The 26,809-nt window shown below is 38.7% G+C and overlaps 1 protein-coding gene and 1 pseudogene across 2 annotated transcripts in view; both read right to left on the bottom strand.

Annotated features, from left to right (window-relative positions):
* Positions 1-26,809, bottom strand: part of LOC135745955 (uncharacterized) — a 605,494-nt gene that overhangs the window by 239,844 nt on the left and 338,841 nt on the right. The window lies entirely within an intron of this gene.
* Positions 1-26,809, bottom strand: part of LOC135745161 (E3 SUMO-protein ligase ZBED1-like) — a 38,802-nt pseudogene that overhangs the window by 3,868 nt on the left and 8,125 nt on the right.

Below are 26,809 nucleotides of genomic sequence, written 5' to 3'. Positions count from 1 at the left end.
TGAACTGAATATAAAGATGGAATATACAAGATTTTCAAGTATGGACTCAAAAAATAATCTCTATTACTTGTTTGTGATCCACTAGACACATGTGTGACGGTGTTTGTATTTTCTGAGTTTTCTCATGATTTTTCTTCTTATAACTAACACTTCTCTTAAATAGCAGTAAGAGTTTCCTCCTGAAACTTATTCACAAAGCTGCTGAGAGCAACTTTAGTTTGTGTCCATGAGTGTGTGCAACAGATCACTTTAGTAGCTTTGTCGCTATTCACATTTGCAAGTCATGCAAATGATAAACTTTCTACATAAATAGTTATTTCTGATTAATTGACTAATTATTATTGATGCAATTAGTTTCACGTATGCATGATTTTCCCGCTTTCCCATAAAAAAAGTGTCTTTTCTGACTGCGTGAACCAGCCTTCCATCTGTCAAGGATTAAGAATTTGTATCAACAGTATTTCATGCAATATTTGGCCATTTTAACATGTTTAGTGTCTCAGCCAATCAGATTCGAGAAGCAGACAGAAGTGTTGTATAATCATCTGTTGGTGTTTAACATGCTTTCAATGCATAAGTGCTCCCAAATGTACTGCACATACAGTAACATGACATGCATACCAGTATATAGCATGAATTTCACTTTCACTGTTTGATGAAGACAAAACAAAACATTTGGTTTCACCTTAACCCTGGGATAACAGCATGTATCATGTTTGTGAATTTTTGCTCATATCAGATGCATAACACGAGCACAGTGACAAACGCTTACCGGTCCTCCATCCAAAACTGTGCGTGATCCTGCAGGTCTTGGGCGATATGAAATGTTAATGCCCTTAGGCGGACACTAAAATAGGAAGAAAACAAAAAGAATGATGGGCAAACAATTCTGTAGTTTTAAGTCATTTCAACAACAAAGTTCTAGTTCATATGTGCCTGATACACACTGACATGTTAACTTAGCTGTTGAAGTTAGTTGTCAAAATGTCTGGTTGTTGCGTTTGGTTGCACTAATATAATATACGTATATATGTATCTGGCCATCTGCTAACGTCTTCTAGACACTCCATTATAGTACACAGATTTGGTAGCGGTGTTAAAAAGGTGATAAAGTCGTTTTTTTTAAATCACTTTCTCGGTCTGTGTTGAAATCACTTTCACTGCTGATTCTTGCCATACTTCTGTTGCCATGATTACAATTAAAAACTTTAGAATTAAAGACAAAAATAATGTGGCAATGTACTAACTCTTTCCCCGCAACTGACGAGTTAACTCATCAATTAAGAGAAAACGCTTCGCTGCCAATTACAAGTTTTTCCGGCAATCCGTAATACTGTTATTATCCACCAGGTGGTGCTTATAAAACACGGAAAGTATAGACCTTTTGCGAGTCGATGTCACAGTTACGTCACGCACGCGATGTGGTGGCAGAAAAACTGTGGAAATGAATGAGACACGAGTGAAACGAAGAATATAACTCACTAGAAAATGTCTTGTTGTGCTGTTGAGTGTCAGAATAGGAATGCCAAAATAGATGACTTTCATTTTTATAGTATACCGTCGTCGAAGACACCATTTGACGATAAATGTAGGTGTTTATGGTTGCAATAAAAGCCCTCAACCGGACAGACTGGAGTGATGAAATCATCTGAAAATCTTTTAATAATTTGAATAGAAAATAATTAGAGAAGATGTCCGGTGTTCTGTCAAAGTCTGTTCCCTCTATGTGTCTCTTATAGCGTTTTCATCACGTTACGTTTATAATTTATTTAGAAAGATTAAAGATTTGAATGAGTTCATAATATCAATAATATTACCATTTATTAAAGTTTTCATATTTTTTCGTTTTCTATTACTTCGTTTTACCTTCTATCTTAGCCCATGTCTTCCTGTTTGTTCTAAATTATGGTGTTTACTAATAAAAACATATATAGCACACACACGATGTAAAGTGTTAATAATATATAAACAGGACTATACAAATTAATTTGTATGTAAACATAATAGTTTTAGAACAAACACGTAGGCTAAAAATATAAGGAAGAAATTGAAAACAGGAAATGATAAAATATTTAATAAATTATATTATACAGAATACATGATAGTATAAGTACTTCAGCCATTCATACTGTAAAAATAATTGATTTACCAATAAAGAACAATACATGTACATTACATACATGCACACATATCAGTAGCCAAGCCATTTAAACTTTTAATTTATTTAAAAAATAAACGTAACTTGGTGAAAACGTTATAAGAAACATTACACTTAAGAGAAATAGAGAGGAAACAGACTTCTACAGAACACTGGATCCATAAAAATCACAGTTTAATGCTAAAACACTTCACACCCCTATTGCGGAGCTGTCACTTTCTGCCACCAGTTGGGCTCCACCCACGAAAAACGTCATCTCTGTTTGCAAAGACGCAAAAGGTCTATACCCCTTAGGGCAAACAGTTTAAACTCCAGATTCAGAGTCCTTCACAAAAATTTAATTATTTCAGATTTTTGCTTAAATTTTGGTTGGTGTTTTTGAAGAAACCTACCCATATTTGAGAGGTGATAACAAGAGAACAAATGAAGGTAGGAGGTAGTGTTGTTTTTGGCAGCCTGTTTTCATTTTAGTTTTAGTCTAGTCTTTGTGTTAAGCTGTCATTTTAGTTTTTATTAGTTTTAGTCATGTCATACTCTTTTTAGTCTAGTCAAGTTTTAGTCGACTAAAATTCTTGCCATTTTAGTCTTATTTTAGTCAGACTTATCCATTACTATTTTAGTCTAGTTTTAGTCGACGAAAACTGATGACATTTTAGTCTAGTTTTAGTCAGTGAAATTGTATTTAGTCTCTTTTTAGTAATGCAAATCTATTTAACCCATATAGTATAATGACCTAATAGTATTATAGACAAAACAATATTTTCTTTTAGCCAAACCATTTCAAACAAAAGTTATATTATTGTTACCTTATAGACCCAAGAATACATCCATTCCAGACATGGAAGATGCTCTGATTTGAATAGATATTTATTTTACTATCCTCTGAGTGAGTGACTTGACTGTTCGTAAGAGTCTACATAAAAGTCTACATAATCAAAACAAAAGTAGTCTAAGCAAACACACACACACACACACACACACACACACACACACACACACACACACACAAGGTCAAATGGGTCACACACAACTATAGTATGTGTGAGAATAGAAATATGCTATTGTTAACATTTTATAATTGTATTTTGACAGCAGCACAAACTACAATCATACATATGTAATTATATATTATTATAGTTTATATTTCTGCATCTGTACGTTAACACCAGTGTACCTAATGGACTTTGGCTTAATCTAATGTGACAAAGCTGATCTTAAATGTCAGTATAAATCCAAGCAATTTTGGAGAATTACTAAATGTTTTTCTTGTAAGTAAATTAAAAGTCAGCTTTAAGAAAACAGCAGATGTCTATTAAGAAAAGCAAAGTTGGTATGTATGGTTATGTTCTCAACAGTACAGGTGTTTGATTGATTTAATACTCAAGTATTCAGCGAAGTATGTTTTGTTTATTTAAATAATAAATAAGTGTAGTTATTAAGCATACCGGTATACAAAACAACGAATGTCTTTAGCATAGATATATTTACAATGTTTCAAAACGCAACGCAGCACAATGTAATTTAAACAACTGTTACATGATATAAATTTGTAGGCCTACATTGTTATACTGGTGGTGTCAGCAATCAAAGCTATAGATTTTAACAGGCTTGTTGAACTGACCTGAAAGTGATGCACGGGATTTATTTTGGACTTTTCTTTTACATTTGGAGCCAGAATGCTGCATCTTCCCGGTCGGAATCGCCGCGCGGCTACAGCTTTTCTCATGTAGTGGAAGGGTTTTGTGCAGCATTTAGTGGAAAAGTGTTTATCTTCAACAGCGACTGCCATGAAGAGTCGTGTCCGTAAAAGGGAGAGGATCTTAGGTGCCAACTCCGCTTCACCTCTGTAACTCCGCTTTCCGCATGTCTCGCGGTTGCCGCGTACACTGTTTGAAATGCCCATTAACGTGCAAATGGAGGCGTATGATATCAAAGCATCGCGAGAGCAGACTGCTCCGCATGTTTTCTACTCACTCTCGCGGTACTTTCATGTTTTGACTGATCTACGCAGCGCCAACAACACACGTGATCACCTGCAGTCAGGTGGTGGGGGCGCGGAGATGCTGAGATGGGTAAAAGACGAAATAACGTTATAACATTTCGTCTCGTCTCGTTTTGGTCAACGAAAATGAAGAGACATTTTAGCTTAGTTTTTATTTTGTAAACCACTTTTAGTCTCGTTTTTATTCGTCAACAATATTGCATTATACATTTTATTATAGTCATCGTCACATGACCAGCATTTTCGTTACGTCTCGTCTCGTTTTCGTCACGTGAAAAAGATTAGTTGACGACTATATTTCGTCATACTTTTCGTTGACGAAAGCAACACTAGTAGGAGGATACAGTTCGTTGTTTAAAAGCAGAGGTATTGTTTCATATGTTGTATGTAAAACAATAACATTTTCTAGAAGACATTTAACTTCTGTGAAAATCATAAAAAATGCTGGCAGTGGCTGGCAACTTTTTTTAAAAACGCTGACGAGGTAAGAGTGTGAGGTGCACGGTTGCTATATGGTAGCGGTGTGATAGAAAGAAGAGGATGCTTCATGTGCGTTAGTAAAATAAAGCCAAAAATGTTCACCAAGTTTTCTGCTCTGTTGCATGACAGAATTTTTGATTACCTATTGCTGCATTTTTTTTGTCTGTGTGATAGGCTGTTTAAATCAAATTCATAATATGGAGAAAAAATGTCCAGAGCTTATTATCACTATCAAGATGAAATTTAGCATGATCCAGTTTTGTGATCTTTTTATCACCCAGCCCAAAAGGAAAGTGTAACCCTTCTTCTAATTGACCTTTCGCCGGCCCCTCCCCCAAAACGGCCATTGTCCAATCACACATCACAGCAACCGTTACTATGCGAGCACGTCCGACAAACATTCACGCTTGCAGCGCTTGTGAGCGGTGTGTACAATGGATAAAACAGTATGGACTGCCCCATCCAGTTAAATGTGTCGAACATTTACGAAGCATAAATACGTCTGCACAAAGGTAAGGCTTACAGCTAACTAGTTACAGTGTGGTCTAAATCTACTAACTAGAAGCAAGAACACAAATTGGACCAAAGTTATGATTACCATCAATATAATTGCCAGAATGTTAACCTACTCTCTAAGATAATTTAATGAGTTATTTTGCCAACATTAGTTAACATGTTAGTTAACGCTAGCTACATTAGCTGCTGTTGTGTTAGGACTTTCAGCTCCCAAACTTTATTTTTCGTCAGTTTATGACAAAGTCGAACATAGCGCCCTAACAATCAACTTTAAATAATTTGTTTTTATCTTTCTTGTAGCATTTTATGAACGGAAAACCTACCCCTTATTTTACCCCTTACAATCCCGTAAATGCTGTGCAATTTTATTATATTATACATTTTATTTATTATATTATCTGTCCTGCAACTTTTAAGCCAAAGCAGTTTCCTATTTGTGAATTCTGGTTATCACCAAAGGAAATAAAACATATGATTCTCAAAACGGCTATCCTCTAAACAACATAAATGTTAGTAAGCTTTGAATGGCTTTGAAACACATGTAGGTTTAGCTAGCTAACATACCCTTGTATTTGCAATAGACATTAATAGACCGTACCATATGAAAGAGAACTTACCCGGCAGTGCAAGAGCATGACTGGTCCACAAGGCTGTGCTGGTTGCATTTGAGTTACCGGTCATGTGGTTTCTAATTTTTTGCTTGAGACCGGTAAGCATAGCCTCGATAGTAGCCGTGTCTCCTTCATTGCGTATTTTTATATTTTGAATATATCCCTCCACTGCATACTGTAACCCCTTTTGCCTCGATCTGGAGGAAATCGCGGAGGTATTGCTCCAAAAAAGGTCACTGACACGCACGGGTATATCGCTTTCCGTCATGGCAATCTGTCGCGCTGGTCATTTGTTTGTCGGAAGTAGCAACAGTAACTAAGGGGGGCGGGGCTCGGCGAAAGGCTAATTCCCACAGACACAACAGGTCTGAACTATGGACCAGCTCTTTCAGAAGATCAGATTCGACTACTGAACCCATGAGCTTACAACAACAATGAATCACTCATACACTTAAGTTCAACTGAAGATAGAAAGATACATTTTATTGTCAGATTTTAGTATTGCATTGAATCCAAAATACATGGCATGAAAAGGAAAATAATTAAGAAAATAACAAACAAAAATAAACCAAATAATTGTTTTGTTGCTGTATTGTAAACAGTATAAGAAATTTTCCCTTCTCTCTCTTTTTTTTAGATCACCTCAGTTCCAGGACATTACAGGACAACTTAAAAAGGTAAGTGTTTTCTCTTTGGTGTTATAAATATTTCACTATATTCGCTTTTTCTTCTTTATGTTTACCTTAATTTACTCTGTGAAAGTAAATTACCCAAATCACAGCAATAAAGGATAAAAATTAAATAAAATTATTAAAGCACTGTTAGGTCAATTTACATGAACACTTCTTGGTGTGCATATGATGATTAACTTCCTTTCCAGTTGCATTTCAAAATGTTAGACTTGAAATTGAATTTGTTGTTGTGTTTTGGGTTATATGTTCACTGTAAACTCTCCCATGCACATTTAAAATGTACATCACATTATACACAAGCTCAATCAAATCAGTAAATCATTCCTTTTAAAACAGTTAATCAACAATCAACAGTCTTTAACAAATCAGATAAATCAGTTTTTATAATCAATTTCCACATAAATAGATTGTATTTCAGTCTTTCCTTTAAGATGAATTTCCTCCACAAGAAAAATAGGAAAAAGTAACTGTGTGTGTGTTTCACTTGCCTACTGTCTGTTTGGAAATAAAATGGTTAATCTCACGCATTTACGACTCGATGAAAACTCCAACTCCATCCACTAACAGAAGAATTGAAAACGATTCCAGAAAGTGTGATCGTTACCCTAGCAATGTTAGCCTCGTGTGTATGGAAGGCCGTTTCAGCATAAAAACCTTCCAGCGTTACTCGTCGTAATTATATTTTTACTAGTTACAATTACAATTAAAGAGCTCTACAATTCATTTATTACTAGTCATATGTCTCCATTGACTTCCATTAATTGTTAATTCTCGAGCTCTGTAATTGATTTATTACCAGTAAAAATACACATGAAAGATATGTGTAATTGCAGAGCTCTGTAACTTTGAGAGCGCTGTAATACAATTGTTACTAGTTAAAATTCAATTGTAGAGCTCTTTAATTTAATTCTTACTAGTAAAAATATAATTACGACAGGTAATGTGCTGGCTACATTAAAAGATAATTCGGCTTCCCATATCGTGTGTAAACCAGCACTCCCACAAGCGGCATTCACAGCACAGGAGCAATGAAGACGAAGTCCATAGGCAGCCATCATACAAACAAAACAAATGATAAAGTCAATTTCAAATCGTTCAACCGTTACTCTGAAGAGGGTTTTAGTCTCCATTTCTCTCAATATTGAGTAAAAGCTCAGTATTCAAGTAATTAATTCCCCAAATTTCTCTGGAATCCCCTATCTACATCTGCTGTCTATCTGTCGCACGTGCAGACTACCCAACTCTCTCTCTCTCTCTCTCTCACGTGCATGAGAGAAACCCGGAAGTAAGCGATGCCCCAAACAGCATTCAGACACATCATTGGTCGAACGCAACATTAAACTCTCTTCTCATTGGCTGATTCATTGACTATAAAATAACTATATTTAGGGCTTCAGTATGAAAAATAATTATAATTTAATAACTTTTGTAACTGGGGTTACAAAAGTCTGAAAAAACCAAGAGACTTCCTAGAGAACTATCATGTACCTCACTAGATATCTCATTCCTCTCTACCGCATCCCCGCTTTTGTCCTTCTCTGGAAAAATGGAGGAACTGGTTTATGCTGGAACTAAACTATCCCACTCTATTGCTGCAAGCCCCCAGATTTCAACCAGAAAACGGCAAGCCCCAAAACCACCAAAGCCAGTGGGCCCAGTTCCCCCTCCTCGTCCTGTGAGAGCTCTTCGGTCTCTGACACAACGCCAAGGCACACACCCTCCTCCATCTACTGTAGGTGAACCAAAAACAACTGATAACGGCTCTCAGTGATGTGTGTCGGGTTCCTGCTATGAAAATACTAATACTTTTATCAAATGTTTACAAAAGCAGGAACTCAGTGTGCCTATATCTTTCTCTATTTCTGTTTTAGTACATGATAGAAAGCGTAAGGCTAGATCAAATCGTGTGGCACATCAATCTAATCTGCTGCCTGTGACTTATCAAACAAAGATCTCTGTTAGGGAAAAAATTGTAGTGTTAAGTTAGCACTTTTAAATATCTGTTCACTTAAAAACAAATCACTTCTAGTCAGCGACTTAATAACCACAAACAACCTGGATTTTATGTTTCTAAATGAAACATGGCTAGAAGAAAGCTACAGTGCAACAGTCCTTAATGAAACAGCCCCTCCTAACTTTATTTTATGAATGTCTGCAGAACTGCTAGGAGAGGTGGAGGTCTAGCTGCTCTTTTTAAAGATGTCTATCAATTAGACCTGTTCGAGTCGCGACTCACTCGGATCTTTAACCCGGATCTTTAAATTAACTCATGAGTCGCGAGTCTCTAGTGTCATTAACCCGGATCAGTTGAGTCCTACTACAATTCAATGTAAAACCATAAACAGCGCCACCACACACACAAACCTCTTTCAACATTATTGATGAGACTTCGCTCGCACTACAGATCCACTCGTAACCGGCTGATCTGCGCGAGAACTGACCCGAGATTCTCACTCAGAGCCGGAAACATTGCAAACTCAAGAGACCTGCGGATCCGTGCGAGCCGCGAATTGACCCGAGATTCTCACTCAGAGCCGGAAACATTGCAAACTCGAGAGACCTGCGGATCCGTGCGAGCCGCGAACTGACCCGAGATTCTCACTCAGAGCCGGAAACAATGCGGACTCGAGAGACATGCGAATCTGATCTGACTCGAGAGTCTCTCAACTCGTAACCGGCTGATCCGTAACCGACTGATCCGTAACCAGCTGATCCGCCGGCTGATCCGTAACCGGCTGATCTGCGCGAACTGTCTCTCCGACTCTGGGGGCTACATAAGCAGGACAGTTCTTTTCTATATTTTCTCTATATTATTATGCTATTGTTATTAGGCTTCTTTTTTAAATGGTCGACCATACACACCAAACCTAAAACCTATAAGCATGTTATTTCAGAAGTGAAAGGCTTTTGTTATGGATTTGCTTTTGAGGAGACTTCAGTCGCTCTATAGATCCACTAACCGGCTCCGGCTGATCCACGCGAATCAGCCGGTTAGTGGGATCTGTAGAGCGAGTCTCATGGTCTGCGAGTCTGCAATGTTTCCGGCTCTGAGAATCTCGAGTCGCGTGGATCAGCCGGTTACAAGTGGGTCTGTACTGAGTTTCCTTGGCAATTTAGCAATACTGACTCAAATGACTCAATTGAATCACACAACCCGGATCACTTTAGTGAGTGACTCACAATAACCCGGATCCTTAAAAGGAATCGAGTTTGCCAGGCCTACTATCAATGCAAGCAAGTGTCATTTGGGAATTACCCGTCTTTTGAATATCTAGGTATTGTGTTGAAAGGTACCCCACGCATTCTACTTATCATTATCTACAGGCCCCCAAAATACTCTCCAGCATTTGTTGAGGACTTTACAGAACTGTTATCAACGATTTCCTCAGAGTTTGACTGTTTTGCTATTGCTGGAGATTTTAACATTCACATAGATAAGCCAGAAAACAGTATGGCAAAATAGGTCACAGCTGTTTTAAATACTTTTAATCTGACTCAACATGTACATGGACCCACACACAATCGTGGACACACTCTTGATTTAATTATCAGTAAGGGTGTAAACATTTCATCAATTGTTATTAAGGATGTAGCACTGTCTGATCATTTCTGTATTTTTTTTGATATATTAATCTCCCCTACTACTGAAACTAAATCTGTGTCTGTCAAAAAGAGATGCTTAAATGAGAACACCAGTGTGCTGTTTATGAAGGCTATATCTTTAACACCAAGTATATCTGCAGACTCTGTTGATTTTCTCCTTGAGTCCTATAATTCGAAAGTTAAGAGTGCAATCGATGATATTGCTCCTGTAAAAGTCAGGAAGAAGAATGGCAGGCAAAAAGCACCTTGGAGAAACTCAACAGCGGTCCAGAATATGAAGAGACAATGCAGAAAAACTGAGCGCATGTGGCGGAAGACAAAACTTGTAGTCCATTATAATATCTATAAAGACAGCCTTCGTGCTTTCAGTGTGGAACTAGGCAAAGCTAGACAGACTTTCTTTTCAAATATTATAAACGACAACATAAATAACACACGCACTCTTTTGGCTACTATAGAGAGACTAACAACCCCCCCAAGCCACATTCCAAGTGAAATGCTCTCAGACAGCAAATGTAGTGAGTTTGCTAACTTCTTCTCTGAGAAAATCAATAATATCAGAAAGGTGATCAGCACATCCTTGAGCTGCGCCGGGGTCAGACAAATCAGACCACAACATCAGAAAGTCTTTACTATGTCTGATTTCGAAGCAATTGATGGTAAAATTTTGGAAGAAACAGTACAGCATCTTAAGACATCAACCTGTGCCCTTGACACACTCCCAACATCTTTTTTCAAAATTGTCTTTAACTGTTTAGAAGCAGATCTCCTAAAAGTGGTAAATTAATCACTTATCTCCAGGACTTTTCCAAAGTCCCTTAAAACTGCAGTTGTTAAGCCCCTCCCGAAAAAGAGCAACCTAGATAACACTGTATTGAGCAACTACAGACCAATCTCACCACAACAGACAAACTACAGACAAATCAGACCACAACATCAGAAAGTAGTTACTATGTCTGATTTCGAAGCAATTGATGGTAAAATTTTGGAAGAAACAGTACAGCATCTTAAGACATCAACCTGTGCTCTTGACACACTCCCAACATCTTTTTTCAAAATTGTCTTTAACTGTTTAGAAGCAGATCTCCTAAAAGTGGTAAATTCATCACTTATCTCCGGGACTTTTCCAAAGTCCCTTAAAACTGCAGTTGTTAAGCCCCTCCTGAAAAAGAGCAACCTAGATAACACTGTATTGAGCAACTACAGACCAATCTCAAATCTTCCTTTGATAGGCAAGATCATTGAAAAAGTTGTTTTCAATCAGCTGAACAAATTCTTAATTTCTTATGGTTACTTTGACATTTTTCAATCTGGTTTCAGACCACACCACAGTACAGAGACAGCGCTCATAAAGATAATAAATGATATTCGCCTCAATACAGACACAGGCAAACTATCAGTGCTGGTGCTACTCGACCTCAGTGCTGCTTTTGACACTGTCGATCACAACATACTTCTTGAGCGGCTGGAAAACTGGGTCGGGCTTTCTGGGGTGGTCCTGAAATGGTTCAAGTCATACTTAGAAGGGAGAGGTTATTATGTATGTATAGGTGCCCATAAATCTGAGTGGACATCCATGACATGTGGAGTCCCGCAAGGCTCAATTCTTGCGCCACTCCTGTTCAACCTGTATATGCTCCCACTGAGCCAAATAATGAGAGAGAACCAAATTGCCTACCACAGTTATGCAGACGACACTCAGATCTACTTAGCTCTATCCCCTAACGACTACAACCCCATTGACTCCCTGTGCAAATGCATTGATGAAGTTAACAGTTGGATGTGCCAAAACTTTCTTCAGTTAAACAAAGAGAAAACTGAAGTCATTGCGTTTGGAAACAAAGATGAAGTTCTCAAAGTGAATGCATACCTTGACACTAGGGGTCAAACAACTAAAAATCAAGTCAGGAATCTTGGTGTGATTCTGGAATCTGACCTTAGTTTCAGTAGTCATGTCAATGCAATAACTAAATCAGCATATAATCATCTCAAAAATATCTCAAGAATTAGATGCTTTGTTTTCAGACAAGACTTAGAGAAACTTGTGCATGCTTTCATCACTAGCAGGGTGGATTATTGTAATGGCCTCCTCACTGGCCTTCCCAAAAAGACCATTAGACAGCTCCAGCTCATTCAGAACGCTGCTGCCAGGATTCTGAGCAGAACCAGAAAATATGAACATATCACACCAGTCCTCAGGTCTCTACACTGGCTACCAGTTACATTTAGGATTGATTTTAAAGTATTATTAATGGTATATAAATCACTCAGTGGACTAGGACCTCAATACATTGCTGATATGCTCATTGAATATAAACCCAACAGATTACTCAGATCATTAGGATCACATCAGCTAGAAATACCAAGGGTTCACTCAAAGCAAGGAGAGTCAGCTTTTAGCTATTATGCCAGTCGCAGCTGGAACCAGCTTCCAGAGGAGATCAGATGTGCTCCAACAGTAGCCACATTCAAATCCAGACTCAAAACGCATCTGTTTAGCTATGCATTTACTGAATGAGCACTATGCTGCGTCCGAGCTGATTGCACTATATTATATATGCACTATTTTAATTCTTTTATTTCTCTTGTTTTTATCCTTATTTTTTAACTGTTTTATACTTTTATTCCTGTTTTATTCTTTTTCACACATTTAAACAGTTTTTATTAAAATCACATTTATTTATTTTCTTTTAATTGATATTTTAAATTCATGTGAAAATATAGAGACGCTGAGTCCCTTGGGTTAGAGTCCCATAAAGTAATTTTGGGTTTAAGGCCCTTGGTGTATTAGACACCATAAAGTAATTTTGGGTTTGAGGCCCTTGGTGTATTAGACACCATAAAGTAATTTTGGGTTTGAGGCCCTTGATGTAGTAGACACCATAAAGTAATTTTGGGTTTGAGGCCCTTGGTGTATTAGACACCATAAAGTAATTTTGGGTTCGAGGCCCTTAGTGTATTAGACACTATAAAGTACCAGCTGGGTTAGAGTCCCTCGGATGAGAGCTCCGTAAATTGTGAATTATTGTCATACTATATTGGTCTCAATTTTGTGAATTACATTGTCGCTTGTTGAATTGTGAATTTGGTGTATTGTTTTATTGTGGATGTGCTTTTTCATCGCTTGTTGAATTGTGAAATTCTCATATATCTTTGTTTTTATTGTGATTTTATCGTGTATCTTTTATTCATACCTTTTCTTTTTTATATATATTGTTTTCTCATTTCTGTGTAAAGCACTTTGAATGACCTCTGTCTATGAAATGTGCTATACAAATAAACTTGCCTTGCCTTGCCTACCTCCAGCATGACCACACAGATCTGTTGGACACACGCGTGGATGGCCTCTGGAGTCCCAGCAATGGTTATTGCTTTCTCTGTCGAATTGGGCAGCATAGCTACCTTCACCTCAATGTGAGCTCCAGATGACTACATGTCACACGGTGACAAATGCAAGGGGCGGAACCAAAATTCGAGAAGATTGGTTCCGCACGGAGTCGAGTTCCGCCCGGCGGCATGAGTAGATACACCGGAATCTCCGGGAGAACGCCGCGACCAAAATCAAGCTAATGATGCGCAGGTGTGTTTAAAAAACGCAGCGATCGAGGATTGGAGGACATAAGGAAGCAAAGGAGTACAAAAGGGAGAAGAAAATCAGAGGTTAGTGTGCGTTGTTGAGTTGAGTTGCTGTTGTCACTTCGGGTTGCTTCATTGCCCATCGGGCTACTGAGTTACTGAGCTTATTGCTACGGTGGTGAAGAGGATACTGGTGCTGTTGTGGCGAGCAGACGGAGGAATGAACAAACTGTGAGTAGAAACAGAAGAGAAGAGATTGTTGGCTGAGTATACTGGAAGTTCTTGACATTGTGGAAGTGTTGACATGTATCGCTTCATTTGAAATCATTGGATGAAACTGGACTGGGATTATATGCAGCTTCACTGTGCGGGTGCCCCGCAGTCTAAGAGAGTGTGACAACTTACTGTGAGTACCAGGAATTTACTGTGGAATGTGTATATATTGAGAACCTGTCGTTTCATGTGTGTGTGCGCCCCCAGTGAACGAAGATAGCGGCCCCGTCACGGAGCAAAGTGGAGGGTGAGCCGGTTGTGTATTATTGTCGGGAACGAGAACCCTTGCTACAGCTATATTCGACCCAGCCTTCATTATAACGCCCCGCCGGTCCATAGCTGGCTCCGGGAAGATCGTGGCCTGACCTTACTAATTGTCACAAAGTGTGTCGTGGGTGAGTTTTGACTTTGCTGAGTGTTACACTTGATGCTGTGAAGTGTTGTGCTGTGTATCTGTTGTCAGGAGCCACTACAGTGAGTCAGTCGCAAGAGAAGAAACTGTGCGGTGGGCGAAGTGCTAATTATACATCTGCTGTGCAGCGGGTTTGTGTAGAGACGGGTGTGGCATTGAGAGCCCCTGTCGTGGAGTTGGTGCAGTTGGTGGTGGATCACATTGAATGCCATGACCCTGGTGTGAGTAGAAATTTGAGTGCTGATGTGTATGAAAAGGAAAACCCAGTGTGTGTAGAAGTACAGTAATTTGTTGTCACGGAGTCTCTTCAAGGGTACGCCCCTGTCCAGATCTCTGAAGATACACCTACGGCGAGGAGAGGGAAGCGTTCGGCTCGTCAGTGACGGTACTTCACCCTCTAGTGGTGACTGAGGACTGGGAGGTAAAAACCACAAGAATCAATCTCGGTTGGTTTGTGAGTAGATCTTTCCACTGCACCCACACCTTGTGTTACGGCACTTAGCCTTCACAGAAGAAAGTCAACTAAGTAATTACCTGTAAAAGTATTCACCACATTTACTGCCACCAGCCCGCCTATGAAAGAGAGATAGCCTCAGTTAAAGGTGCCGTGTGAATTGTGTTACAGCCCTGAGCCTCTAAAGGAGGAAAAGGACCAGCCAGTTACCTGTGAAAATACTCATCCTATTCGCTGCCACCAATCCACCGGTAAGAGGAAGAACGTTGAAGTTAAAGGTGCCGTGTGAATTGTGTTACAGCCCTGAGCCTCCAAAGGAGGAAAACGACCAACCAGTTACCTGTGAAAATACTCACCCTATTCGCTGCCACCAGTCCACCGGTAAGAGGAAGAACGTTGAAGTTAAAGGTGCCGTGTGATTTGTGTTACAGCCCTGAGCCACTAAAAGAGGAAGACGACCAACCAGTTACCTGTGAAAATACTCACCCTATTCGCTGCCACCAGTCCACCGGTAAGAGGAAGAATGTTGAAGTTAAAGGTGCCGTGTGATTTGTGTTACAGCCCTGAGCGACTAAAAAAGGAAGACGACCAACCAGTTACCTGTGAAAATACTCACCATAGCGGCCGCCACCAGTCTGCCTGCAAGTAAGAGGAAAAGGTGAAAGTTAAAGGTGCCGTGTGATTTGTGTTACAGCCTGAGCCCCTAAAGGAGGAAAGCATCCAACCAGTTACCTGTGAAAGTACTTACCATAGCTGCTGCCACCAGTCTACCTGCAAGTAAGAGAGAAAAGTTAAAGTTAAAGGTGCCATATGCTTTGTGTTCCAGCGGGCCTCTGAAGGAGGAAGGCATCCAACAAGTTACCTGTGCAAGTACTCGTCATATCCATTGCCGCAAATCCACCTGCAAGTAAGAGAGAAAGTTATCATTAAAGGTGCCGTGTGATCTTGTGTTGCAGCCCCAAGCCCACCCACAGGAGGAACATTATAGACCCGTATCTAAAAGATACCCACTGTGCTCACTGCCCCGAGCAACAGATTTCTGCCTCCAGGACAGCGGAGGGCGCCACTAATAGAAAAGACCCCAAAAGGCTGCGCCCCCCCCTCTTCCTGTTGAACTTGCCTGGAGGCCAGAAGAGGCCCTTATTTTAAATCCCCCCTTTTTTTCTTCCCCTATCCCTTCTTTTTAAATATTTCATAAAGTTTATTTTAAATATTACTCGTACCTTGTGTGTCTGGTCATTGGGGTGGCTTTGGGAACCTCCTCGAGGTGGAAACTAGGAAGGGGACCCTTTAGCTATCTCGGGTCCGCTCCAACCTGTGACATACACACACAAACAGAAGAGCGTAGTGAAACTTGAACTTTCACTTCTAACATGAAGTGTTGGGGGTTAGATTATATCCACGCTTACTTTCATGATCTCTTTGATCTTACAACCGCCATTGCCGATAATAAAGCCACACTGGGTGGATGGCACCACCATCCGCAACGTGACTGGGGGCGTAGATCTGGCCGTACTTTTTTCCATAAGGCTGTGAATTTGCTGATGAAAAAAAGATGTGCCATAAAACTGTGTATTCACACTAGACAAATCATGTCAAATCTTGAACCGTATCTGAGCGTGACTCTCAAGCGCCTCTGTATCCCCTGCACTTAAGCTGAACATTATGCTCCAGACCTGAGCACAATTCTCCAAAGTAAAAATTAGGAATGCTCCGATCGATTGGTCTGTCGATCGGTATCGGAGGAAAAATGGCATTAAATGACTGCTAAATTTGCAGATCTCATAAACCGATCTTTCTGTTTACTTTAGTCATCATAGGGATCCTGAATGCGGCTGCAATTGGAGACAATATTTTACGTAGTGCGAGCATTTTTTCAACCCGTTGCTCGTGTGCGACATACAGATTTCAAAAGCGCAACACGTCTTCGCATCTCCATCAAACACCGTATAGAGGGTTTTCACCGACGTCACGTTCTGGGCGGTTACCCGGATGCACGGCCATTGTGGAGGCACTCGGTGTAAAGAACTGAACGGAGTACAATGGAGTATTGTGCGCTTTGGATACTTTAAGTGAATGTAGACATGTTTAAACACAGAAAACACGTCCAAGATGCAAAGGCATATAAGGGAAGGACTTAGACCACAAGAAAAGGCACGATATTTCGAGAAATTACAATTTTTAGGTGGTGCAGATCCCTACGAGTTAGCTCCCTCTTCTTGGATTCGGGACTTCCCGGCGATTCTTCCTTCAGTTGCATATCCCGATATAGTCAACTACCTGGTTTTCATGCCAAGCCCATATGTCAATGTCAGCTTTATTTATATAGCAAATTTAAGATAGCCAGTGTCCTACCAAAGTGCTTTACAATAAAATAAGCACACAGTAAAACAATAAAAACAATAAATGTTTTACCATTTACTATTACAAATATTATTGCAATAGAAAATGTGTTACGAGCAATTAAGTACACTGGCATTAAAGGCGCGAAAGAGGATGTTTTCGCCGACTGAGAATCCAAAGACCGTTCCTGAGTTTTTGAAAGGAGCGCATGCGTAAGAACCAGGGTTATTATAGTAAATGAAAACTATCACGAAAACTGAAACTATTAGTGGAAAAACATTTTAGTTAACTGAAATAAAATAAAAACGAAGGTTTCAAAAAAAAAAAAAAACTAAACTATAACTAAAATGTGGACCTGCAAAACTAACTAACATTTTGGAAAACAAAACTTGCGTTTTCATTTTTTAAATGTTATTGGATCAGCAGTTGAACACGGAGTCACTCATATTACCGGATCATAAGCAAATGTTCAGCAGATGTTGCTGAATCATTAGTGACCAATGGGTGGCAGACGAATGTCTATTAGAACTCCTGACCTGCACAGCAGCGTCACATAATGTGTATGACGGCTAGTTTATTAAGACAACCTGTCTTCTGCTGGCAAACCATTACAATAATTGAAGAAGGTTTAATTATATCAATGTACTGTACACGGAAGCATTTAAATGTTAAACATGGCTGAAAACGCTGACGGCGACCGCTTGCTTGGCAGTGTTAGCTGACGCTTTTTGGTTGCTATGATAAAGAATGTCCGATGAACTTATCTGAAATTTTATATGCTTTTGCGGATAATCAACAAATAATATATAAATATTAAGTCAACAAATAATTGTTAGTGTATTGATTTTCAGTTGTTGTGCACAGACATATGTTTGTACAAGTAAGATGTGCTGATTCAATCTAAATTATCTGGGATATTTTTTACCCAATGCTGGGAAAATATTGGACAAAACACACGTTAGGTTATAATAAATATATGCTGGGTTGTTTCAATGCAATGCTGGGTGATTTTAACTCATGTTTGGGTTAACAACTTACAGCATATGAATATTTATAACCAAACATGTATATTTATATATTTATATTATATATACCCAGCTTAAATAACCTAACAGAATTTAGAGTGTTGGTTGGTGTGGTATTTACTAAATACTAAATAAAAAAACTTATTTAAAAACAATCTTATTATCTTATTTTCAACATTACCAGATTTGGCAAGGTGTATGTACACAACCTTGATATTATGCTCAAGACTAAAACTATACTGAAACTAAATAAAAACTAAAAGTAATGATTTTTGACAAATAGAAACGAAATCAAAACTATTTATGCACCACTTAAAAGAACTAAAACTAAACTGAAATAAAATAACTATACTAAAACTAAATAAAAATAAAAACTAATATTTTTTTGAAAACTATAATAACCCTGGTAAGAACAGCCCCCCCCCCCTTTCACAGTTCATTTCTAGGGAACGCCTTCCAAAACTCGTGCACGAGTATTTGAACATGAGTGTTTGTTTACCACCAGCATATGCTGTGTCGCGTCAGTGGATTCATTATGTGACATGATATGATAAAAAACACATAAGACGTAACGTTACATCAGTCGACGCTAGTCCCATTTCAACTAGCATGTAGCAGAGTGGTCACTGCCTTCAACTACAGTACAAGAACAACGTCAATATACCTGAATAACAGTACAACAGCAATTATTTCACAAAGAAAGAATAATCACTGTTACCTGTCGAGGAGAAGTTTTGCGAACTGCGCGTCTGTCTTGACACCTCTCTGTTCCTTCATTGCTAACCCAGCGTTGAAATGTTTCTCCAATAACGACTGTGGCTAGATTACGTTCTTCTGACAATTTTCTCCTCTTTTCAATGACTTAAAAAAAAAGTCTTTCTTGCGTCGTCGTTCGCATTTCTTCTCTACCATGATGCAAATTCGAGGAAGAAATCAGGATCGACAGTGAAAACAAACCGAAACTTACGACGGAGTTTCATCGCATCAGCGATTGGCTGATGTTTTTAAGGCCCTATCTTGTGCACAGATGACGTATATTAATACTATTACTTTCAGTGCACCTAATAAATAGTCTTTTATCAGTTGGTAAAGACAGTTTCAAGTATATTGCAAAAATGTATAAAACAAACATCCTCTTTAGTACCTTTAAGGCATTGCAGCGCAAATTAAAGTTGTGTTTAAGTACTTTTTGTGCATACACTAAAAGTATACTTTTAAAAGTACATATTAAATACTCTTTAAATAAAGCACAACAAGTAGAAGCATACCTGTTTTAAACTTTAGTATTTTATTAGAAATATGATTGAAGTACATACTCTTTTTCCTGAGCTTTGCCAACCACAAGCGCCTCCTCTGATATTTTCTTGCATTCCTTTCCCTGGTTTTTAATAACTTTTGAAAGTCGATAATATTTCAAATGTTTTTCTCAATCTGTCCTATTGGTACATCCTCAAACACGGCAATAATTAACCATTTTCGGGATATACATCAGTGCCTGTGCCCTGTTGTGATGCAAAGTGCCTCCAATATGGCAACTTCCGCTCTGATGACGCGCCGTGAAAACCCTCAATAAAACACATATCTATCGCGGACAATTGCATACTTATGCCGAAAATGCTGAAAGTTATTTGCGTGCGTTTTAAAGTTTTGAGCGTTTTAGCAAACTTTATTCAACCAGGAGAAATCATATTGAGACTATAGTCTCTTTTTCAAATTTAAACTTTCATTTTCCTCACAGCTACTCTTGTCTGCGTACAACCGACGCGCATGCACACAGCAGCCTGTCATCAGTGGTACCCGTGAACAGAGCGATCTCTCTCTCAAGTTGCAATATCCTACAGTAATATCTCAATATATTCGCTCTCTGCTCTTGACTAAGGAACTGTTATACTCCATATGAATGCGTGTATATTTCATTTTATACAATAGAGACTGTGAAGTGTTTTATTTTCATTACTTTTTTATTTTCACATACCTTTTTAAAAGTGATATTAAATATCTCTTTGCAGAAGAAATATTTGTTGTGCTTATTTATTTGATTATCTATAAACACAATAATATACTTAAATACTGCAAGTAATAAAACAAAGACAATATCTGTGGTATTAATTTATCTAGAAACATTTTTAAAAGTTACAGTCATCAAAGAGCTTGCATATTAGCTAAAAAAAGAAAACCGGAATCGGTATCGGCCGATCGCGAAGATAACAAAACGGCTGCAAAAATCCTGATCGGAGCATCTCTCGGGAAAACCTTACTTCAGCATGACACAATAAGAATCAGAATTCACATCTAAAGTATTCATTTTGTTTTTGTTTGTTTGTTTGTTGTAAAAAAAAAAACACTACACAGTGGAGCTTTAAAAGTGACTAAGATTTCCAGAATGTTTCCCATTTAAAACTTGTCTCTTCTAAATTTAGAAAGTGTCCCTTTAATGAATGTGACTGAAATGGTACCTTCTCAATCCGATTTATGATCATTGCCACAGTTGAAAGACCGAGTCGTTTTGACCACTAATCCTCACGATGTGCTCCGGCCAGCCTAATGAAATGTTAATTAGAGCAGTGGTTTTCAAACCCTGGGTCGCAACCCTCTGGTGGGTCGCGGAAATTAAAAACTGGGTCGCCACTCGCCAGAAAGATTTCAAAAAAATGTTACTAAAATAATTTATTCAATTTTATTATAAAAACTATAATAATTACAACACACTTGAATAAAAGCACAGTAAAATATCTTTTAAATACACTAAATAAAAAAATACTCCACCACTGTGTCACATGACCCATGTGCGTGCGCAGCTTACTGTATTAAATTCATAGACAGCAGATTAAATTGCGCACGGGGTCACAGCCATTGTTTAATGATGCAAGGGGAAATAAAAACTCCTAAATAAAAATAAAAATGTGTTTGGTCTGATTTAAATTAAATTAAATTTTTAATGTGTTTGATTGGTTTGTCGAAAGTGAGCGCGGAAATGTTTAGTTGTTTGCTAAGCAAAGCGCCACCGTTACGACACGGTTGAGTTTTGCAGTAAGACTGACACGTTATGGTTCTGCTGTTATCTTTGAACTATTTTCGCTGCTGAAACCACAAAAACAGTCAACATTGCGTCTAAAATGTAAGTGGCTTAATATTAATTACTTGTTTAGTGAACTGTCATGAAATCTGTCAAATTTTCAACCGTGATGTGATGCTGCTTAACTGTATCATGTTATTAAAAACTTCACATTTTTACCACAGTATGTTTAACCCACTTTGTCAGTGTTAACTCACTTTGTGTTTGCTGCACTTATTTGTTTAACTTAGCGTTATTACATTATGCACTTTCGGTTGTCATTGAGACTAAAGGATGCAGAATCATTAGCGTGTTTTGGTGATTGTTATTGGCGTTTTAATCTAACGTTACTTGTCCCTGATAAGCGGACAAGCATTGATGTCGAGCCCTGCGATGTGTTTTTAGACTGCTTCAGTATAAGCTAGGTCCAATCTTTAAGACTCCTCCGTTGTGTTGCGTTGCGTATGTCAGTTCTTCCTCGTTTTTTGCCCATTTTCATAATTAATGATATTATGAATTGCAGTGAGGTTGATCTCATTTGTGCCCCCTGAAAAAATGAAATGCCCATCTGTGAATTTGTGTCTGGCGTCGGGTCTGCTCATTAGGTAAGTTATACATACAGAAGCGTGCGTGCACGTTTCACCGGGCTCACTCCAATATGACGGCTTTCGGCCCCGCCCTGCTTCATGCTACTAAGGGGGGGGGGTAGAGTGTGGGTCGCATAATTTTTATTTTTTAAAAATTAGGGTCGCTCATAAAAAAGTTTGAAAACCACTGAATTAGAGCACCGCTCTGCAAAGACAATGAAATCACAGAAAAACAGTTTTACACAGACCAAGAGTTTCAATCATCACTGAAAAGCAAAAAGGATTGATCTCACCTCCTTACGTAACTTTTGTATGGTTTCACCATTCTGCAAGATAGAAGTACATTAAAATAAGCTGGACACATGAAGACACATGAACTCATCACTAACACAACACTGCTGAATGGTTCATTCTGATTGGCTGACAGACATTTTGCAAGTGGAGGGGATTGATTTTTTTATGTGTATAAAATTGCATAATTATAAAGTCCTTAAATAGTGATGACACCGCACAGATGTGTGTTTCAGGTCCGGCAGGGACGTTGTTGATGTTGTGCAATGGGCTGTGCGATGTTCACGCTTCATCTGCAAGTACCTCTGGACTCACGGCTCGGTCAGGGAGGTTCTTTTATGCAGCACATTGTGTCTCTTGCTGTGGTGGAATCTGTGCGCAAGGTGCCAAGTTACGAGGTACACATGCTCTGAAGTAGTTTGTTTTAAACCGAATATATGTATCAAATACTTTACCATTATGTTTTTATGTTTTTCTATATGGATATAACCAGTTATATGTATCATGTAGTGAACCATTGTGTTTGTAGGAAAAATACCAGCATGGATTGCAGTTTGTTCAAAAAGTACATGTAGAAGGTCTGCACATGTTGAGGGTAAAAACAAAGGACCTACAGTCCCGGGAATGAGATCACCATGTTTTTCTATATGATATAAACCATATGTTGTTTCATGTTACAAACTCTTGTGTATAGAAGCATATGCTAAGGTTAATGTAAAGGTCATGGATTGCGTGCGAAGACAGGCTTAAATACTGTGGTACAGTGAAAAGATTTTCAGTGAGTCTTGGCGTTTGTGCCGGACTGCTCGGCTTTTATTAGTCCGGATAATAAAAGTCTATCTCTTGAAATCAAAACCTAAGACTGAAGATGGTTTCATTTGAGGAAAAGGAAAACCACAACAGCTCACACTCACTTTTATTGTAAATATATAGCCACAACTTTGGACGTTATGGAAGTTCTTCAGCCAAGACTGTGTTCACATTAAAGTAAATCGTCCCAAGGTATACTGAAAAATATTATTCGTTGAATTTAATCTTTTTTTTTTTTAAGGACAAGTTTGGTATTTTACACTTAAAGCCCTGTTTTCAGATTGTTTATGACGAAATAGAACGGTTTTGACTGAAATTTCGACATATGCGGCTGCCCCGAGAATTTTCGGGTGTTTGTTGTTTCACCTCCCACCACTACAATGGGTTTATAGGTGCACCGAAACAAACAATGTTCCCGCCGCGGTAGTGATGAGCGAGTCACTCGAAACTCGGATCATTTAACCCGATCCCTAAAATGACTCGAGAACCATGAGTCCTTAGTGACCATTAACCCGAGTCAGTTGAGTCCTCTCAGTTTTTGCATTAAAAATGTGAAATTGTATTAAACACAAAGCTCTTCAAATGTTTACAACACAATTACAACAAATAACTCTACATAAGCTGGCGTAGGTTCTATAACTTGCAACAACGAGTTAATTTACATCACCAAATGTCGACTGGGGGTACCGAGTGAGCCAAAACCTGCTATTCCGGATCGTAATTTCCTGCAGCTCCGAGTCCGAGTACAAAGGGATGCGTGCGCGCGAGTTGGTCGGTGGCTCGGGGATTCACACACAGAGAGTGACTCAACTCATAGAGCTTAAATACTGGACTAGGAGAAACAAGCCTTGCTGGTGTTATTAACCCACTGACTCATGTAGGCTAATCTGTTGCAATATTTGACTGGCTCAATGTTTTGGGTAGAAGCTGCAAATGTTTAAAAATTTTAAATACGAGGACTGCTGCAGCAGTGCTGCTGGAAAGATCGGCCACCGACGGGCGTACACGGCTCCTCTTGTTGACTGAGTCACTCAGAGTGACCCGTGCAGGAGCGGGCGGCTCTGTCTGGGACTCACTCACAAGATCATGTTCTCGCGCGGATGAGTGACTGTGTGGCTGCATTAACCGAAGCCTATCGTGGATCTTTTAAGTCAATCTGAAATCCTTTCACTTCAAAGTCAACAAAGCCTGACATCTTCTAAACGTAGTGTTGATATATGTGTCGTTATGAAATGAAACTAAACACACTGTACTTTTACAATTATGTTATTGATAATGTTACCACGGACATGCATGTTTTTTACAAGTTCCTCAGGTCACATGAGCCCTTTTTTTGCGAGCAGAGGAGTCGTAGACTCGTAGCTGCATGCGTGATCTGAGTTGCTTGGTTGGCATTAGTATGACTTAGTGATTGGAATTGGGAGATTTTGACCAAGTGACTCAAGTGACTCGCACAACCCGGATCATATTAGTGAGTGACTCAGAATAACCCGAATCCTTAAAAAGATCCGGGTTGACCATCACTACGCCGCGGAGTTATACCGTACCACACAGCACATCTAATACAAGTCAATGGAGCTGGCAAAAACTAAGATAAAACCCGTTGGAATGCGTCGAAAGTTTAATGCATTTTAGGAAGGATTGTTCCAGTGCACCTATAAACCCATTTTAGAGGTGGGAGGTGATACAAGAAAAACCAGAGAAAAAAAAAACAGGGCTTTAAGTGTAAAATACCGAACTTGCCCTTTGAGGTAAGTGGTTGCAATCAATTTATTTAGCTACATTTAAACAAAAGTTTTATATTTTATTTTACTTTACTAATCTTTTTTGTTTAAATGTAGCTTTAATAAATTGATTGCAACCACTTACCTTAAAAAAAAATTGATTAAATTCAATGAATAATTTTTTTCAGTGTAAGATGAGCTTAGAGAGTGAGGGGGGGGCTATAGCCCTGACTGTAGTATCAGCCATAGACACCCACTAATATGATGTAGGTGATATATGTGCACTGCACAAGATTTTTACAAACTGGATATTCCATATTCTTCACAGGTTTCACGTTTATTTTTATACAGGAGAGTACATGTACAATCAGCATATATGGAGAGATAGAGGATTGTTGCAGCCTTCATGTGCTATACTGTTACACTGTTTAACACTGTAAAGTCTCCTCGTGCAACGCAAGCTGGTTACCCATAGAAGTCAGCGGGTCATTAAAATATTTTATATATATATTCTTTTGTAAATGACCATAACTTGCTCAATTTTCTACCGATTTTCAAAATGGTTTGGTTTCTTACAAACGTTATTAACGTGCCTAAAATTCTGGATGCTTCAACATGTTTCATGAACATAATTCAGAAGAATATAGTGTCATACTGTAGGTAAATATCTGATGTTTATAACAAACCAAACCGTTTGAAAATCGGTAGAAAATTGAGCAAGTTATGGTTATTTAAAAGAACATGCACCATTAAAACACAATGCTACGAGTCAGCGAGCTGCCTGTGGTAAGATGGCTGATAAATACTGACATTTGACTCCATGGCCAGCAACACGGATGAGACATCTAGCCATTCTATATATATCTATGTGTTCTACGAGCTGCCCAGTGGAAATTACCAGATGAGGGGGTGTTCATGTGCATTTTCCGCGTCGGCTTTGGTCATAATTACCATAGCACGTGATGGCTCCTAGTGATGGGTCGTTCGCGAACGAGCCGGCTCTAAGAGCCGATTCTTTGTAGTGAACGAGAAGAGCCGACTCCCGTCAACGAGAGCCGAATCTTCAGCCGCAGGCAGGGACGGGACCTATTTGTATGTGGCACAAGATGCATCCAATCAAATGGGAAAACAGACTAGGATTATACTGTTATGTGAAAGAATAATGGGGGATATATGCTGCAAAAAGCCAGTGTAGTGGTACAGTACAGGCCAGTATAATGTAAGCACGTTGGGACTAAAAGAAGAAGAAAGTTGAGGCAAGCTGAGGCATTTAATATTTCTAAATGCTAACCTGCACTAAAGACTAATTTTGACTTTATTTATTTGGTTTGCTGTGGTTCTGTGTTCATTGTTCAATTGTTTAATTAAAGTTTTATTATAATGTTAATTAAATAACTATGTAGTTTTTGACAAAAAAATCATAAAAATACAGCTTTTATAAAAACAATTGATACAAAAATTGCATACCAATTCACAAACCATTCACAATTGCTACATTTGGCTTTAAAAAGAAGTCTAACAGATACTAAAAATTAATAAAGAGCTGGAGCCATAAGAGCCGGCTCTTCTAAGGGAGCCGAGCCAGAAGAGCCGAATCTATGAAAAGAGCCGGATTGCCCATCACTAATGGCTCCATGTGTCTGTAATAAACTGACTACATAGACAACATTTGGGGCACTACAGAGAAACCCTGTCTATTGGGCTTTAGGAACATACCATTGTTTAAATATTCAAACCCACCTTCCCAATGAGGCAGCCCACTTCTTTCTATTGCACGAGCAATTTAATCGAGAGCTGCATTGCTTCCATTTTCTATACAAACATGTAAAACACACAGAATTACTGACATTTATTTTTTGAATTGGCATTTATAACCAAAATTACATATCTGCTGTACAATACCCTGGTATTCACCAGCTTTGTTACACACACACAAACACCTCATATTTAAATGGTAAAATATGCTATTGACCGTTCACACAAGGTTAACACTGTAAAGTCTCATTGTGTAATGCAAGGGTTTAAACAAGCTGGTTACCCATAGAAGTCAGCGGGTCATTGAAAGAAATATTCAGATAATTCAGCACTCATACATATGCATATGAAATTAATCCACATCAATCATTTGTATAGTTTTAAATCCGCAGGTAAGGCAATGGTGAATGAAGTCGTAAGTTTTTTTTATTTTTGGACCAAG

Source organism: Paramisgurnus dabryanus, chromosome 10, assembly GCF_030506205.2.
Source record: "Paramisgurnus dabryanus chromosome 10, PD_genome_1.1, whole genome shotgun sequence".
NCBI classification, from domain to species: domain Eukaryota; kingdom Metazoa; phylum Chordata; class Actinopteri; order Cypriniformes; family Cobitidae; genus Paramisgurnus; species Paramisgurnus dabryanus.
This window is presented reverse-complemented; position numbering and strand designations above follow the sequence as displayed.